A 17,860-nucleotide genomic window follows, 5' to 3' on the forward strand; every position below is an offset into this window, starting at 1 on the left:
TACATTGTGTATTCCTAGTTGAATGGCATTTTGTTTGTACGGAAACCCGTTGTTTGCTTGAGCCCAGTTTTCTAAGACATCTAGATCACGCTATATCAGTGACCCATACTCTTTTGTATTTACTATTCCCTCAATCTTTTTCAGGGACAATTTTATGTTTTTTTCCCAGTCATGAAAAAAATGTTAAATAGCACAGGTCCAAGAACTGATCCTTATAAGACCTCACTAGGAACTCACCCATTCCATGATGATTCCCTGTTTACATGTATATTTTGAGAACTACCTGCCAATTTTTAATCCAGGGAATGTGCACCATGTTAATGTTGTATCATTCTAATTTCTTAATCAAAATATCATGTGATATCACATAAAATGCCTTTCAGAAGCCTACATATATTACATCAAACGATTACCTTTATCAACCAAACTTGTAATCTCATCAAAAATCACTATCAAGTTCATTTGACAAGATGTATTTTCAATAAATCCATATTGATTGACATTAATTGTATTACCCTTCTTTAATTCTTTATTAATCAAGTCTCAGATCATTCCATTATTTTGCCTGGGATCAATATCAGGCCAACATGTCTATAATTACCCAGGTCATCTTGTTTATTCTTTATAAATATTGGCACAACCTCAGCTTTCTTCCAGTCCTCTGGAACTTCCTGTGTTCCAAGACTTACTGAAAAACAATACTACCTATCCAGACTACTCCTCATCCAACTTTTTTAAAACTCTGGACCTGCTAATTTAAAAATGAATGACTTTGGTAGCTGCTGTTTAGCATCCTCCTGAGTTACTGTTGGAATGAAAAGTATTTCATCATCATCATCATGATATGACTACTTCACCTGGGCTTTTTCACAAATACAGAACAGAAATATTTATTGAGCTCTTCTGCTTTTTTCTTTTTTGCATTATTATTGACAGTTCTACCATCTCCATCTAGAAATGGATGAGTACCATTGTTAGGATTCCTTTTGTTCCTAATACACTTAACTCTGCTGGTTATAGACTTCTCTTGTGTCCTTTTGCTTCCCTTATCAACCTTCTAATCTATATTTATTTCTATCAACTTCCTCTCTTTCCATTTGTTATATATATAATTTTTATAGCTGCTTTCACTTACCCTCTAAGCTAGGTTGGCTTTTTAATCAATGTAACCTTCTGTGTCGATTGTGGCTTTTGGCACATCTAGTAATATATTCTTAAATAGTTCCCAATTATCATTCCCATTTCTCTGTTTAAATTCTTTCTCCCAGCTGATTTGGCTCATAATTCTTTTCAGCTTCATGAAATTGTGTGTGTGTGTGTGTGTGTGTATATATATATATAATGTAGATAGATACACACATTTTTATTGGTTTGGACTTTAGGTGATTATTCTGTTTTCATAAAACAAATATAAAGAACCACTAATGTTTAGTTCTATGGTCAGTTCCTATTTATTTGTCAAGATGACATTTTTCTCATGTTGGATGCAATATTTTCCAAACAAATTGTTTCAGAAAAGCAAAATCTGTGTCAACAGCCCAGCCCTCATGAGCAACCCACAATTGCAAACCACAGTGCAGAGCACAACCTTTGCAAGCAACCCTATAACAACAAACAAAGGTACACAAAAAGGCAGGATGTGACACTGATTGATCAAAGGTATGGGGACCCCCCCTCCCGATCTAAGATGCAGCCCTGGTTTGGAGGATAAAAGTCCAACCAAGGTTCTACATCTTTTATTGCTTGGACAGACTGGGAATGCGGAACTAGTATCAACAACGGGCGCCCTTGGAAAGTGCTCTGAGATCTCTGAGTGAAAAGCATTATGTGAGAGCTTAGCATTACTATTCTAGAATCTGCTGATCCAGTATCTTTGCACTTTGATAAGACCAGAAACTATATGTATCAAACTGGGGATTGTTCAGCTGAAAAAGCATGTAATTCAATGATTATTACTATCCAGCAAATGAGAAATCCTTTCTATGGGGAGGAGAGTTGCAGTGAGTCTAGGGGTGACAGGAAGTGCCCAAAGATGTGGCTTAGGTAGATCAGTAATGCTGCCAATAAGCCATCTTCTTCCAGGGGCCACAACTGCCAGCTGGGCTGGCCTAGTACTTGCCCTCCCAATCTTGAACTTTCCTACAAGCCACATTTGCGATAGCAAGTAAGAAAACAACTGCAGCCAAAACACACCATGTTCTAGGGGAGGACAAAGATTGGGAAGCCCTAGGAAAAGATGCTTAGAAATGGCCAGTAGCCTACACAGCTGTGGAAAAAAAGCCAGTGTGACAAAGCCTTTGACTGGAAAAGGGCAGGCTCTTGAAGGAGGAAGTTCTGGGAAAGGGAGGAAGACATGGTTCAATTAACCACTGAACAATATTGGATGATACCATCACCTCCTCCTGCTTGGTGTCTAAAAAGTCACTAGCTTCCCCAGGGTTCCTGGAGGTCCAGCATTCCTTCTACTCGGTGTGTCTTCTCAGTGGATTTAGAACATCTTGCCTGAGACCTGTTTTACCCAGCTAACTTCTAAGGGTACAAAATGTTGGGATCTGGGTCTACTTCCCACCATTTGTGGCCTGTTATGGCCCATTAAAAATCGCATATTGAAAGGGAACATTGCTGTTGAATAGCTTAGGCCTAAGAAATGACCTGGTTTAAAACTGGTGCGATTACTGAGGATCATCCCTGGGGCATTAATGGGCCAAGCACATCCCGGGTGTGACTCCCTGAGGATAGTTTTGTTTTGTGGTTTGAAAGCCCTGCTGTTTGTCCCCTACCTTGTCCGGAAGAACGGTCAGTAGACATCTGACTTTGCTGCAGTTTCTTTGTTGATTTAGAAACAGAGGCTTCACCAGGTCTGTTGTGCTCCCGTGAAGGTGAAGAACTTTGCTGTTGCTGAGATTGCTCCTGAGTATTTGGCTGTCGGGACTTCCTGCTCTGGTGACCAGCCACACTATGCCGGACTTCAGCTGCAAGAATTTGGGATGCAAAGAAAAGGCAAACATTGATCACCCATGTCAGTGGTTTAGTGCAGGACACAGAACATTAGTAGCCCTTCGCCACAGTCTGCTCCCACTGGTTTTTATACAGGGCTATTTACAATGCAGCTGTTAGTGATTGGAGAGTGTTATTGATAAAGTCACTCATTATTTGGCTGCTTCAGCTCTTAGAGAAAACAGAGTCCAACCGGAATTCTTGGAAATGGCGGGTTTTTCTCTTCTCATCCTTTTTTTGGGAAAACTGGAGCCCTGTCAGTGCAGAAAATACCTGCTCTCCTCAATGCATATGAGTTTGGGGAATTTATTGGAGCTATGGAATGAGGCAAACAGGCGCAGAGCTGGGGAAATTGCAGGTTGCAGTTACCGGGCAAACTGCACAACTGACCTCTCCTTATTTTGTAGAATGCATCCCCTCCAAGGTCTCTGGCCCCAAGCCTTCACCTGACTCTGGGTGGAGTGTCATGATTCTCCCACTCTCAGATCGGGCCCTGAGTTGCAGTCCCCTGCTACTTATGTGATTGCCTCAGTGGGTCTGAATGGCTCAGACCTTGCAATTTTGCTCCTTCAGAGAGCAATGACAGTGGTGAATACTAGCCAGCCTACTTAAAGCACAGGATCATTTGTTTGGAACAAAAGTATTTCAGAGAAAACACATCTGGAAAACACTAAACTAGATTGTTCACATGTCTAGCTTTATTCTAGGCTTACCATTCCCAGGCTCTGGACAGGCTCATTTCTTTAGACTCCCCCACAGTGTTTCTGTCTCTCAGCCTGTCTCCCTAGACAGCTTTGACAAATGACTCCCCTTCTCCCTCTGGGAAATCCTTTTTAACTCTTTATTATGCTTTTGATCTTCAAGTTCCCATCCTGGTAAAACAAGCTGACCATCTTCTTGAAGACAGGATCCTTAGCGTTAACAGCTTTCCTGTTTGCGCCTCCCACAGTCCCCTGTTGTGAGATCAGTAGTAATACAGGAAAGTCTAATAACCAACCATAGCTATGCAGTAACTTTACCTTACTGACCAGGTTCTATAAAGGGTTCACACAGTTACTACACCTCAGTATTGTTAGATTACATAGCGATTCCACATCCATCACAGTAGGCACCCCAAGTCTATCATCTCTTGTGCCTGGGCTCTCAGTGTGATTCTTTATATGGGTTGTTTTCTGAACAAATCCTTAAAAAAATCAAAATCTATGTCAAGAGTCCAGCCCTTCTGAGCAACCCACAATTGCAAACCAGGGTGCACAGCATAACCTTTGCAAGCAACCCTATAACAACAAATCAGTGCACACAAAAATTAAGGAGGGGGGGATAACACAGATTAATAAAGGACTTGGGCCACTCCTCCACGCTGAGGTACAGCCCAGATTTGGCGAATAAGCATCCAACACATGTCCTATATCTTTTATTGCTGGGACAGAGCAGCTATGCTGAATTTGTACTTGATGCCTAAATGCCTTCTACCCCCCGAGTGCGGCAAAGCAATCTCCGCTGAGAATGACCCCATTGAGGGTGCAGAGAGACTCAAGTAGTGGGCACTGCCCTCCTTTTGCATTGTGTAGCACAGTGGTTCTCAGCCAGGGGTACATGTGCCCACTGGGGGTACCCAGGTCTTCCAGCAGATACATCAACTCATGTAGATATTTGCTGAGTTTTACAACAGGCAACATAAAAGGCACTGGCGAAGTCAGTACTGCTCTGCATACTATACACTGAAATGTAAGCACAATATTTATATTCCAATTTGTTTATTTTATAATGATATGGTAAAAATGAGAAAGTCAGCACATTTTCAGTAAGAGTGTGGCTGCGACACTTGCTTACAAAATCAGACATAAAAATACAAGTAGTTTTTAAGTGAGGTGAAACTTGGGGGTACACAAGACAGATCAGACTGCTGAAAGGTGTGCAGTCATCTGGAAAGGCTGAAAGCCACTGCTCACTCCACTTCAGCTCTCTAATTCCCAGGAGCGCCGCCAGCCTTTTTTTGCCACCCAAGTCGGCAAAAGGTCCCGCCCCCGAAATGCCACCCCTGACAGAGGCGGCGGAAGGTCTAGCCGCTGCGGTCGCTGCCCCCCAAATGCTAGTGCCCTAGGTGACCACCTGGGTTGCCTAATGGGTTGCGCCGGCCTGCTAATTCCTCAGATAGGTGAGATCCAGTGGTGTCTCTTGGTTTAGAACTCCAGTGCAGTACGAGGTAATGTTTTTGGCATGTTTCATCCAGGGATATAGGAAAACTTATTCTGGAGGAAGGAGTGAGACACCTTTGTTGGGTCTTAGATTCCCATTGGTAGAAACATAGATACCAGAGCTTCCTGGACCTTCCATTTTGGAGACTCATCTAAGAGAACTTCCAGACGATCAAAAAGGCCAACAGCCTGTCCTCTTTTCTTCTAGGAAAAATTACCTTTTTTTGCTTCTGTAGTGGCTTTCACTTGAGGCTCTCAACACCACTTTTCCAGCCTTCCCTAATTAATCACAGCCCCTCTGTGGGGAACCTCAGACACAAATACAGACACAGATACAGCAAATCAGTAACAGAGCTGGAAGGAGTCTGCCTTGCAGTTCCTTTTTCTCCCAGCAGACCACATTCCCTCACAGAGCTGGGAATTGACTACAGGAGTCCTGACTCCTGTTCTGTACTGCTTTAACCACAAAAATCATACTCAATAACCTCTTTATTGCATTGGCATGGATCTAACTATGTCAATGGGCACATAACATTAACCCTTCTTACCCTATTGGGATGCCAATCTCTGTTAGCACAGAAACTACACTGGGGAAGGAGAATACTTTACCTTTCACATCTCCTTGTTTGCTCTGGAATTGCCCCATAGATGAGCCCCCAGTCCAGGTCACATGTGCTGGGCTCTGCAGCTCTCTTGCTTACACCACCAAGGCCCTTTTGTGACTCATCAATAAGCATCATCATCACAGGCACAGTAAACTGATGCTGCTGCCAGAGGGACCTTAGCACTATGAGATGAGATTGTGAAACACATTTTTGGCTCTCTTTACCCCCAGACTAAACTGACTCCTATTCAGCCTTGGGGTTGGTGGAGGATCAGCCGGCAGAGTACTTGGGCTCTCACATACTTAAACTCATTTCATTTAAAAGGGTGAGGGGATTTTTGATCCACCACCTGCTGCAAAGAAAGCAGAGCCTGGAAGCTCATGGGTTTGTTGCTTCATTGTCAATATGCTGCATGGAAACTTTTTAAAGACGCCATAACAGTGGCTCAACTTAAATGTATACCCCACATTAAAAAACATAGTAAGAGAACCAAAAAAGAGCCACTGTGGCTAATCAACAAAGTAAAAGAAGCAGTGAGAGGCAAAAAGGCATCCTTTAAAAAGTGGAACTTAAATCCTAGTGAGGACAAGAGAAAGGAGCAATAAACTCTGGCAAATGCAATGTAAAAATATAATTAGGAAGGTCAATAAATAATTTAAAGGACAACTAGCCAAAGATTCAAAAAGAAATAGCAAAATAATTAAGTACATTAGAAGCAGGAAGCCTGTTAAACAACCAGTGGGGCCACTGGACAATCAAGATGCTAAAGGAGCACTCAAGGATGATAAGGCCATTGCATAGAAACTAAATTAATTCTATCCGTCTTCAGGGCTGAGGATGTGAGGGAGATTCCCAAACCTGAGCCATTATTTTTAAGTGACAAATCTGAGGAACTGTCCCAGACTGAGATGTCATCAGAGGAGGTTTTGGAACAAATTGATCAACTAAACAGTAATAAGTCACCAGGACAAGATGGGATTCACCCAAGAGTTCTGAAGGAACTAAAATGTGAAATTGCAGAACTACCAACTGTAGTCTGTAACCTATCATTTCAATCAGTTTCTGTACCAGATGACTGAAGTATAGATAATGTGAAGTCAATTTTTTAGAAAGGGCCCCAGAGGTGATCCCAGCAATTACAGGCCAGTAAACCTGACTTCAGTAGCAGGCAAACTGGTCAAAACTATAGTAAAGAACAAAATTGTCAGACACATAGATGAACATAATTTGTTGGGGAAAAGTCAACATGGTTTTGTAAAGGGAAATCAGGCCTCACCAAATTACTAGAATTCTTTGAGGGAGTCAACAAGCATGAGGACAATGGGGATCCAGTGGATACAGTGTATTTAGATTTTCAGAAAGCCTTTGACAAGGTCCCGCACCAAAGGCTCTTAAGCAAAGTAAGCAGTCATGGGATAAGAGGGAAGGTTCTCTCATGGATTGGTAGCTGGTTAAAAGATAGGAAACAAAGGGTAGGAATAAATGGTCAGTTTTCAGAATGGAGAGAGGCAAATAGTGGTGTCCCCCAGGGGTCTGTACTGGGCCCAGTCCTATTCAACATATTCATAGATGATTTGGAAAAAGGGGTAAACTGTGAGGTGGCAAAATTTACAGATGATACAAAATTGCTCAAGATAGTTAAGTCCCAGACAGACTGTGAAGAGTTACAAAAGGATCTCACAAAACTGGGTGACTGGGCAACAAAATGGCAGATGAAATTGAATGTTGATAAATGCAAAGTAATGCACATTGGAAAACATAATCCTAACTATACATGTACAATGATGGGGTCTAAAATAGCTGTTACCACCCAAGAAAGAGATCTTGGAGTCACTGTGGATAGTTTTTTGAAAACATCCGCTCAATGTGCAGCGGCAGTCAAAAAAGTGAACAAAATGTTGAGAATCATTAAGAAAGCGATAGATAAGACAGAAAACACCACATTGCCTTTACATAAATTCATGGTACGCCCACATCTTGAATACTGTGTGCAGATGAGGTCGCCTCATCTCAAAAAGATATATTGGAATTGGTAAAGGTTCAGAAAAGGGCAACAAAAATGATTAGAGGTATGAAACGACTTCCATATCAGGAAAGATTAATAAGAGTGGAACTTTTCAGCTTGGAAAAGAGACAACTAAGGGGGGATATGATAGAGGTCTATAAAATCATGACTGGTGTGGAGAAATTATTTACTCCTCATAACACAAGGACTAGGGGGTCACCAAATGAAATTAATAGGCAGCAGGTTTAAAACAAACAGAAGGAAGTATTTTTTCATACAACGCACAGTCAACCTGTGGAACTCCTTGCCAGAGGATATTGTGAAGGTCAAGACTATAACAGGGTTCAAAAGAGAACTAAATAAGTTCATGGAGGATAGGTCCATCAATGGCTATTAGCCAGGATGGACAGAGATGGTGTCCCTAGCCTCTGTTTGCTAGAGCTGGGAATGAGCAACAGGGGATGGATGACTTGATGATCCCCTGTTCTGTTCATTCCCTCTGGGGCACCTGGCATTGAGCCACTGTTGGAAGACAGGATACTGGCTAAATGGACCTTTGGTCTGACCCAGTCTGGCCAGCCTTATGTTCTAACATTTAAACAACTTCCAAGGAACAAGCTGGAGGCTTGTGGGGCTACTGGGGTGAGGACTGCGCATTCTGATTAATTGAGTGTGTTTTCCCTACATTTTTTCTCCAGCTGTTTAACTGCAGAAGTCAGAGTTGCCAGCAATATGAATTTAAAAGAGCAAAGATTAAATTCACTAATCTGAACATGGTGGGCCCCTGCTTCAGTGCTTAATCTGTTGTCGGGGCTGAGCCATGGCACCTCTAGGCCTGCTGCATTAGTTATGAAAGTAAAAATAATTGCTTGAGCCCCAGCACCTCTCTCATTAAAAATTAAGCATTGCCTTGTGTGATGGAGTAGGGCTGTCTGTGTGGGGAATGGGAGAGCAGGGGAGGACTTCAGGGGATGGACGATACCGGAGCCTGTAACCTGAGCTAGGTAAGGGAGGGGAAAGGTCAACACCTCTGCCCGGAAAGGGGGACAAAGGAAGGGAGTGGCAGGAGGGAAGCAGTTTGAGTTTGGGCTTGGGGCTGTGTGGGCAGAATTCAGGGTATCCTAGCTAGGATCCAAGCACCCTGAAAGCCCAGAAGGACTCGATGGAGGGGTCCTGACTGTGCCTGGAAGCTCTGCTGTAACCTGTGTTCCTGTTGTCCAATAAACCTTCTGTTTTACTGGCTGGCTAAGAGTCACTGTGGGTCCCAGGAAGAGGGGTGCAGGGCCGGACTCCCCACACTCCGTGACAAGTGGTGGTAGCGGTGGGATATACTGCACCCCAAGGATGACGCTTCCTGCAGTAAGTGACTGGGGAGCAGTAAAACGAAGGGGTGATTAACCCCTGGGAGTGTGTGCCCAGTGAGAAGGACTTTGCAGTAACAGGGTCCCCCAGGGGATTGCAGCAAGCGGTCCCAGGGGCGGAGGAGTCTACAGCTCGACCCTGGCAGAGAGGGGGTGACCTCAAGAAGGGCTGGTGCACTAGGGGTCCCCCTGGAAACCGTGGGGAGCGGCGAGCACCCCGGCCTGTGAGTGGCCAGCAGGAAGATGTATGCCAAGCAGCGCAAGTGCGACCTGCTGGAGCTGTGCAAGCAGAGGGGGTTGCGCCCGGGGAGGCTCAGCAAGGACCAGCTGATTGCCCAGCTGGAGGAGGGAGACCGCCTGAATGAACGGAGCCCTGTCTCTGAGGGAAGCAGCCGGGCAGATGCAGCGCAGGCACCAGTGTCTGTTCCCGCTGGGAGTGGTCAGCCGGCTGACGAGGGCTTCCCGAGACCCCCCCTTCCTAGGCCTAGGGGAAGGGCGAGGAGGAGCCCAGTGAATACCAAGGGCACCGTGACCCCCCTGGCCAGCAGGGGATCCTCCCGGCGACGCTCGGCATCCATGGAGCGGATGCGGCTGGAATATGAAAGGGAGCTGAGACGGGAGGAACTCAAGTTAAAGAGGCAAGAGCTGGAGGAGAAGGTGAAACAGCGTAAACATGAGGAGAACCAGCGTAAACATGAGCGGGAGGAGAAGGAGAAACAGCATAAACATGAGCTGGACCTGGCCCGGCTGAGAAGCAGTGGGGCCCCGGCTGCGGTGAGTGAGGGGGGACCCAAGCCTACAAAGAGCTTTGATAAGCACTTGCTGCCCCGGCGTAAGGAGGGGGAGGACATAGATACCTTCCTGACGGCCTTTGAGAATGCCTGCGAGCTGCACAGGGTTGACCCTGCAGACAGGATCGCAGTTCTCACCCCCTTACTGGACTCCACAGCCGTGGAGGTGTACAGCCGACTGAAAGGGGCGGAGGCAGGGGACTACGAACTGTTCAAACAGGCCCTGCTCCGCGAGTTTGGGCTGACTCCTGAGATGTACTGGAAAAAGTTCCGGAGCCAGCGTAAAACTCGTGAGGTCACATACCTACAACTGGTCAACCGGGAGCAGGGGTATGCCCGCAAGTGGACAGCTGGCGCCCAAACTAAAGAGGACCTGCTTGACCTATTCATACTGGAGCACCTGTACGAGCAGTGCCCGTCCGACTTGAGGCTGTGGTTGATGGACCAGAAGCCGGAGAACCCACAGCACGCAGGCCAGCTGGCTGACCAGTTTGTGGACAGTCGGGCAGGGGATGGCAGGGAGGAGTCTCCAAGGAGCAGGCCTGCCTCAACACAGACAGAGAGTCATCATGGGACCTCCCAAAGGGGGCCTATGGAGAACCCCCCCAAAAGGGGAACATCCAGCTTCAGGTCCCTCCGACCCACTCAAGGGGACCCACGAGACATGGGCTGCGGCCAACGAGGCCACATACGGGCCCAGTGCCCCAAGCTCAGGGACAGACCAAGCAGACTCAACCCGCAGAGGGTGGACTGGGTAAAAACCCAATCGGAGGAGGGGCTACATTCCCAGGAAAGGGGGGCTGGCAACATACCACCTGTGGATGCTCCAGGCTCTGGGTTTTTGGTTTACCGGGTGGGCGCGGGGCTGCCCCTCAGGAAAGAGTGCATTGTTTCCCTGGAGGTAGATGGGAGGAAGGTCACTGGGTACTGGGACATGGGCGCAGAGGTGACGCTGGCCCGGCCCGAGGTGGTGGCCTCAGATCAGATGGTGCCTGACACCTACCTGACCCTGATGGGCGTGGGCGGGACCCCATTCAAGGTGCCCGTGGCAAGAGTACACCTGAAGTGGGGGGCCAAGGAGGTCCCCAAGGATGTGGGGTACACCGATATTTGCCCACGGACGTGTTAATGGGAGGGGACCTCAAGGACTGGCCTAGTAACACCCAGAGTGCCCTGGTCATGACTCGTAGTCAGAGTCGGCAAAGGGCACTGCACCCCGACAACGGGGAAGGTACTCGACCTGAGGTGCAGGACCCTAACCCAGGGAGCGGGGAACGCCCAGGGGCACGGTTCAGAGAGGCTGCGGCCTCAGACCCAGCCAGCAAGAGAGAGCCGGTCCCATTCCTGTCCCAGCTGCTGAGTTCCAGGCCGAGTTGCAGAAAGATCCCTCCTTGCGGAAGCACAGGGACCGGGCTGACCTTAGTGCGGTACAGACCATGAGGAGAGGTTGCAAGGAGAGGTTCCTGTGGGAGAAGGGGTTTCTGTACCAAGAATGGGCACCCCCAGGGGAAGTAGAGTCATGGGGGATCAGGAGGCAGCTGGTGGTTCCCCAGAAGTTTCGCCACAAGCTGCTGTACCTGGCCCATGACATCCCTCTTGCAGGGCACCAGGGAATCCGGCGCACCAGGCAGAGGCTGCTACAGAACTTTTACTGGCCTGGGGTCTTTACCCATGTCCGACAGTACTGCCAATCCTGTGACCCCTGCCAGAGGGTGGGAAAGGCCCGGGACAAGGGGAAAGCAGCTTTGAGGCCTTTACCTATCATAGAAGAACCTGTCCAGAAGGTGGCCATGGACATAGTGGGACCCCTCAGCAAGACGACCCGGTCAGGGAAGAAATACATCCTGGTGGTGGTGGATTGTGCCACTCGCTACCCCGAGGTGGTGGCCTTGTCCTCTATCGAAGCCGACACAGTGGCAGATGCGCTGCTAACAATTTTCAGCCGGGTGGGGTTCCCCAAGGAAGTCTTAACGGATCAGGGGTCCAACTTCATGTCGGCCCTGCTCCGGTCCTTATGGCAGAAATGTGGGGTCCAGCACAACTGGGCCTCAGCGTATCACCCCCAGTCCAACGGGCTGGTGGAAAGGTTCAACGGGATGCTGAAGATGATGCTAAAAACATTTATGAACCAGCATCCGCAAGATTGGGACAAGTACTTACCTCACCTGCTGTTTGCGTACAGGGAGGTACCCCAGGAATCTACCGGGTTTTCACCTTTCGAACTGTTGTATGGAAGGCGGGTAAGGGGGCCCCTAGACCTGATGAGGGACGAATGGGAGGGGAAGGCCGCTCCCGAGGGAGAGTCAGTGGTGGAGTATGTCCTGACCTTCTGGGAAAGACTGGCCGAGCTCATGGGCCTGGCCAGGGAGAATCTGGCCCGAGCCCAGAGGAGGCAGAAGGTTTAGTATGACCGCACGGCACGGGCCTGTGCCTTCGCCACCGGGGATCAGGTGATGGTTCTCATCCCCGTGAGGAGAAACAAACTCCAGGCCGCCTGGGAAGGGCCCTTCAAGGTTATCAAGCAACTGAATGAGGTAAACTATGTGGTGGAGCTGTCAAACCGGGCACATCACCATCGGGTGTACCATGTGAACATGGTGAAACCATACTATGACAGGGGGAATGTGGTGTTGGCCGTGTGTGGACATTGGGAGCGGCAGGGAGATGACCCCTTAGTGGATCTATTCCCTGGGACAAAAGCTGGTTCCCCCCTGGAGGCGATTCCCCTCTCTGATCAGCTGACCCCGGGCCAGCAAGCTGAGATCAGAGGGGTGCTGCATCTATACCGACAGCTGTTTTCCAACCAGCCTGGACGCACTAATTTGACTGTCCACCGGGTGGAGACCGGGTCACATCCCCCTATAAGATGCTCCCCTTTTCGGGTCACTGGTAAAACTGCCCAGGATCTTGAAAGAGAGGTCAGGGACATGCTGGCTTTGGGGGTGATCCAGCTGTCTTCCAGCCCTTGGGCCTTGCCAGTGGTGCTGGTCCCCAAGAAGGATGGGTCAATCCGGTTCTGTGTGGACTATCGAAAGCTCAATGCCATTATCGTATCTGATGCCTACCCCATGCCTAGGCCTGACGAGCTCCTAGACAAGCTGGGAGGTGTTCGGTACCTCACCACTATGGATCTTACAAAGGGCTACTGGCAAGTGCCGCTGGACGCAGATGCCAGGCTGAAATCGGCCTTTATCACCCCTCTGGGGCTCTACGAGTTTCTGACCCTGCCCTTCGGCCTCAAGGGAGCGCCGGCCACTTTCCAGCGCCTGGTGGATCAGCTACTGAGGGGGATGGAGAGTTTTGCCGTGGCGTATATTGACGACATCTGCGTCTTCAGCCAGACCTGGGAGGACCACATGTCCCAGGTTAAACAAGTCCTGGACCGACTCCGAAAGGCTGGGTTAACAGTAAAGGCTAAGAAGTGCAAGGTGGGCATGGCTGAAGTATCTTACCTGGGCCATCGGGTGGGGAGCGGCTGCCTGAAGCCGGAACCAGCCAAGGTGGAGGTGATCAGAAACTGGCCTGCTCCCCAAACCAAAAAGCAGGTCCAGGCCTTTATTGGGATGGCGGGGTACTATCGAAGGTTCGTGCCCCACTTTAGTGCCATAGCCGGCCCCATCACCGAACTGTGCAAGAAGGGGAAGCCAGACCAGGTGATCTGGACTGAGCAGTGCCAGGAGGCTTTCCGGGCGCTGAAGGAGGCTCTGGTTAGTGGCCCAGTTCTGGCAAACCCAGATTTTGACAAACTCTTTATGGTGTTCACCGACGCCTCAGACACGGGACTGGGGGCGGTGTTAATGCAGGAGGATGAAAAGGGGGAGAGACACCCCATCGTGTACCTGAGTAAGAAGCTGCTACACCGGGAACAAAGCTACGCGGCCATCGAGAAGGAATGCCTGGCCATGGTGTGGGCCCTTAAGAAGCTAGAGCCATATCTCTTTGGGCGACACTTCACCGTGTACACCGCCCACTCTCCCCTGACCTGGCTGCACCAGATGAAAGGAGCCAACGCCAAGCTCCTGAGATGGAGCCTGCTCCTGCAGGACTATGACATGGACGTGGTCCATGTGAAGGGAAGTGCCAACCTGATTGCGGACGCGTTGTCCCGGAGAGGGGGCCCTGAACTTCCCCAGGTCACTGGGCAGAGTGACCCCGCTCAGTTCAGTCTCGAAGGGGGGAGAGATGTGATGGAGTAGGGTCTGTCTGTGTGGGGAATGGGAGAGCAGGGGAGGACTTTAGGGGATGGATGATACCAGAGCCTGTAATCTGAGCTAGGTAAGGGAGGGGAAAGGTCAACACCTTTGCCCGGGAAGGGGAGCAAAGGAAGGGAGTGGCAGGAGGGAAGCAGTTTGAGTTTGGGCTTGGGGCTGTGTGGGCGGAATTCAGGGTATCCTAGCTAGGATCCAAGCACCCTGAAAGCCCAGAAGGACTCGATGGAGGGGTCCTGACTGTGCCTGGAAGCTCTGCTGTAACCTGTGTTCCTGTTGTCCAATAAACCTTCTGTTTTACTGGCTGGCTAAGAGTCATTGTGGGTCCCAGGAAGAGGGGTGCAGGGCTGGACTCCCCCACACTCCGTGACACCTTGCTTATTCCCTTTTCTCTTTCCACTCTACCTCTCTCCACAGTCAGTCTTTTCCGTCCCTCCCTCCCTCCCTCCTGTTTTCTGTCCTCAGTCTTTCCAAAGCAGCACTCCTGTCCCTTTCCTCTGAGTCTTCCACACTGTTCACCCCAGCCCCGCACTCAATCTGTGCTGTCACCAAGAGTGCAAGTAGGACAGTACCCTCCACTATGCAGTACCGGCAAGAGATTTTTAGTGGGTACAGGGTACCAGAAAGATTTGGGGCAAGCGCCCCCCCCCGGAGGGGGCTGTACTCTGCCCCTTAAAGGAGCAGAATGGGGCTAGGGAGGATATTCATTCTTTGTATGACTTTAACAGCACAATACATATGCTAAGAAACTTAAACAAACTTTGTTTAAGTTTGTTAGCATATGTATTGTTCTGTTACATTGGGCAGGAGTCCTCAAGAGGGGAGGGGTGGAGGTGACGGAAAGTGTTTCAACAGTGTTTTTGATTCTGTTTCTCCCCATTGCTCTGAATTATCCATGATATCCATACTGCGTCACATCAAGTCCGAATCATTAGAGGAATGCCTCTGCTTGCAATGACCATAGGATGTTTGGATACTGATGTCAGGCCAGTTTTGCAGCCTGATGGGAATTAGGTGTTGTCCCTAGTGTACCTAGAATTTTTCTTTGCAGCCAAACTAGTCTAACATGCATTTTGTTAACTGGAGGAGCAAAACAAAGAAAACAAATGCCTCATTTTCCAGCTTTGTGGGTGAGAGATATTTAAGTGAAGATTATAATGCTGGACAGTGACAGCCTTAAACCAGCCAGCTGCTTCAGAAATCTGCCAAGAACTTTGCTGAAAATACGTTCCTCATCTTAGCAACAGAGCTAAAACATCACACATCTGCCCACCTTTATTCGAATGAAGCTCCTTCTGATCTGACAGCTCAGGCATTGTCAGTTTCATCCAGAACAATGTATAAACTTGGAACCTAATCCTGTAAACCTTTAATCATTTGATCAATCCCATTGAAGACAATGGGACTATTTGCATGACTATGGACTGCTTCTGTGGCCCGGCAGTGGGCTGTAGCCCACAAAAGCTCATGTTCAAATAAATTTGTTAGTCTCTAAGGTGCCACAAGGACTCCTGTTCATTTTGCGGATACAGACTAACACGGCTGATACTCTGAAACCTGTTCCTATTGAAATGCAAAATTTGGGTACAATACCATAAAGCAGTTTAGGATACAGTTGTACTTGAAATTTGTCTTTTAATAAGTCATACGTATGCTGAAATGGCTCCTCAGCCAACTCCCATATGCCATCTAAACAGACTGAAATACTACGTATTTGGGGGAAGTGAGTACTTAAGCATGGTGTCAAGTATCAGAGGGTAGCCGTGTTAGTCTGGATCTGTAAAAGCAGCAAAGAATCCTGTGGCACCTTATAGACTAACAGACGTTTTGGAGCATGAGCTTTCGTGGGTGAATACCCACTTCCTCAGATGCATGTAATGGAAATATCCAGGGGCAGGTATATATATATGTGTGCTAGCAAGCAAGCTAGAGATAACGAGGTCAGTTCAATCAGGGAGGATGAGGCCCTGTTCTAGCAGTTGAGGTGTGAAAACCAAGAGAGGAGAAACTGGTTCTGTAATTGGCAAGCCATTCACAGTCTTTGTTCAATCCTGAGCTGATGGTGTCAAATTTGCGGATGAACTGAAGCTCAGCAGTTTCTCTTTGAAGTCTGGTCCTGAAGTTTTTTTGCTGCAGGATGGCCACCTTAAGGTCTGCTATAGTGTGGCCAGGGAGGTTGAAGTGCTCTCCTACAGGTTTTTGTATATTGCCATTCCTAATGTCTGATTTGTGTCCATTTATCCTTTTCCGTAGAGACTGTCCAGTTTGGCCGATGTACATAGCAGAGGGGCATTGCTGGCATATGATGGCGTATATTACATTGGTGGATGTGCAGGTGAATGAACCGGTGATGGTGTGGCTGATCTGGTTAGGTCCTGTGATGGTGTCGCTGGTGTAGATATGTGGGCAGAGTTGGCATCGAGGTTTGTTGCATGGATTGGTTCCTGAGCTAGAGTTATTATGGTGTGGTGTGCAGTTACTGGTGAGAATATGTTTCAGGTTGGCAGGTTGTCTGTGGGTGAGGACTGGCCTGCCACCCAAGGCCTGTGAAAGTGTGGGATCATTATCCAGGATGGGTTGTAGATCCTTGATGATGCGTTGGAGGGGTTTTAGCTGGGGGCTGTATGTGATGGCCAGTGGAGTCCTGTTGGTTTCTCTCTTGGGTTTGTCTTGCAGTTTGTCTACAACCCATCCTGGATAATGATCCCACACTTTCACAGGCCTTGGGTGGCAGGCCAATCCTTGCCCACAGACAACCTGCCAACCTGAAACATATTCTCACCAGTAACTGCACACCACACCATAATAACTCTAGCTCAGGAACCAATCCATGCAACAAACCTCGATGCCAACTCTGCCCACATATCTACACCAGCGACACCATCACAGGACCTAACCAGATCAGCCACACCATCACCGGTTCATTCACCTGCACATCCACCAATGTAATATACGCCATCATATGCCAGCAATGCCCCTCTGCTATGTACATCGGCCAAACTGGACAGTCTCTATGGAAAAGGATAAATGGACACAAATCAGACATTAGGAATGGCAATATACAAAAACCTGTAGGAGAGCACTTCAACCTCCCTGGCCACACTATAGCAGACCTTAAGGTGGCCATCCTGCAGCAAAAAAACTTCAGGACCAGACTTCAAAGAGAAACTGCTGAGCTTCAGTTCATCCGCAAATTTGACACCATCAGCTCAGGATTGAACAAAGACTGTGAATGGCTTGCCAATTACAGAACCAGTTTCTCCTCTCTTGGTTTTCACACCTCAACTGCTAGAACAGGGCCTCATCCTCCCTGATTGAACTGACCTCGTTATCTCTAGCTTGCTTGCTAGCACACATATATATATACCTGCCCCTGGATATTTCCATTACATGCATCTGAGGAAGTGGGTATTCACCCACGAAAGCTCATGCTCCAAAACGTCTGTTAGTCTATAAAGTGCCACAGGATTCTTTGCTGCTTTTACTTAAGCATGGTGTTTGTATATACAAGGGGGGGTGTCAGAGGGGATGAACAAAGCATGGGGGCTCCAGCCTGGGAGGAGTCACATGGGGAGGTTCCCCACTGCTCCTGGTTGTGTCCCTCCCATGAGTGCACTACACAAGAAATGAGTTCCACTTCCACCACTGGCTGTAACCCATTCCCCTTTGCTCTGCTTTGCCCTTCTCGCACCCCC

The sequence above is a fragment of the Gopherus flavomarginatus genome, chromosome 14 (assembly GCF_025201925.1).
Source record: "Gopherus flavomarginatus isolate rGopFla2 chromosome 14, rGopFla2.mat.asm, whole genome shotgun sequence".
Taxonomy (NCBI): Eukaryota; Metazoa; Chordata; order Testudines; family Testudinidae; genus Gopherus; species Gopherus flavomarginatus.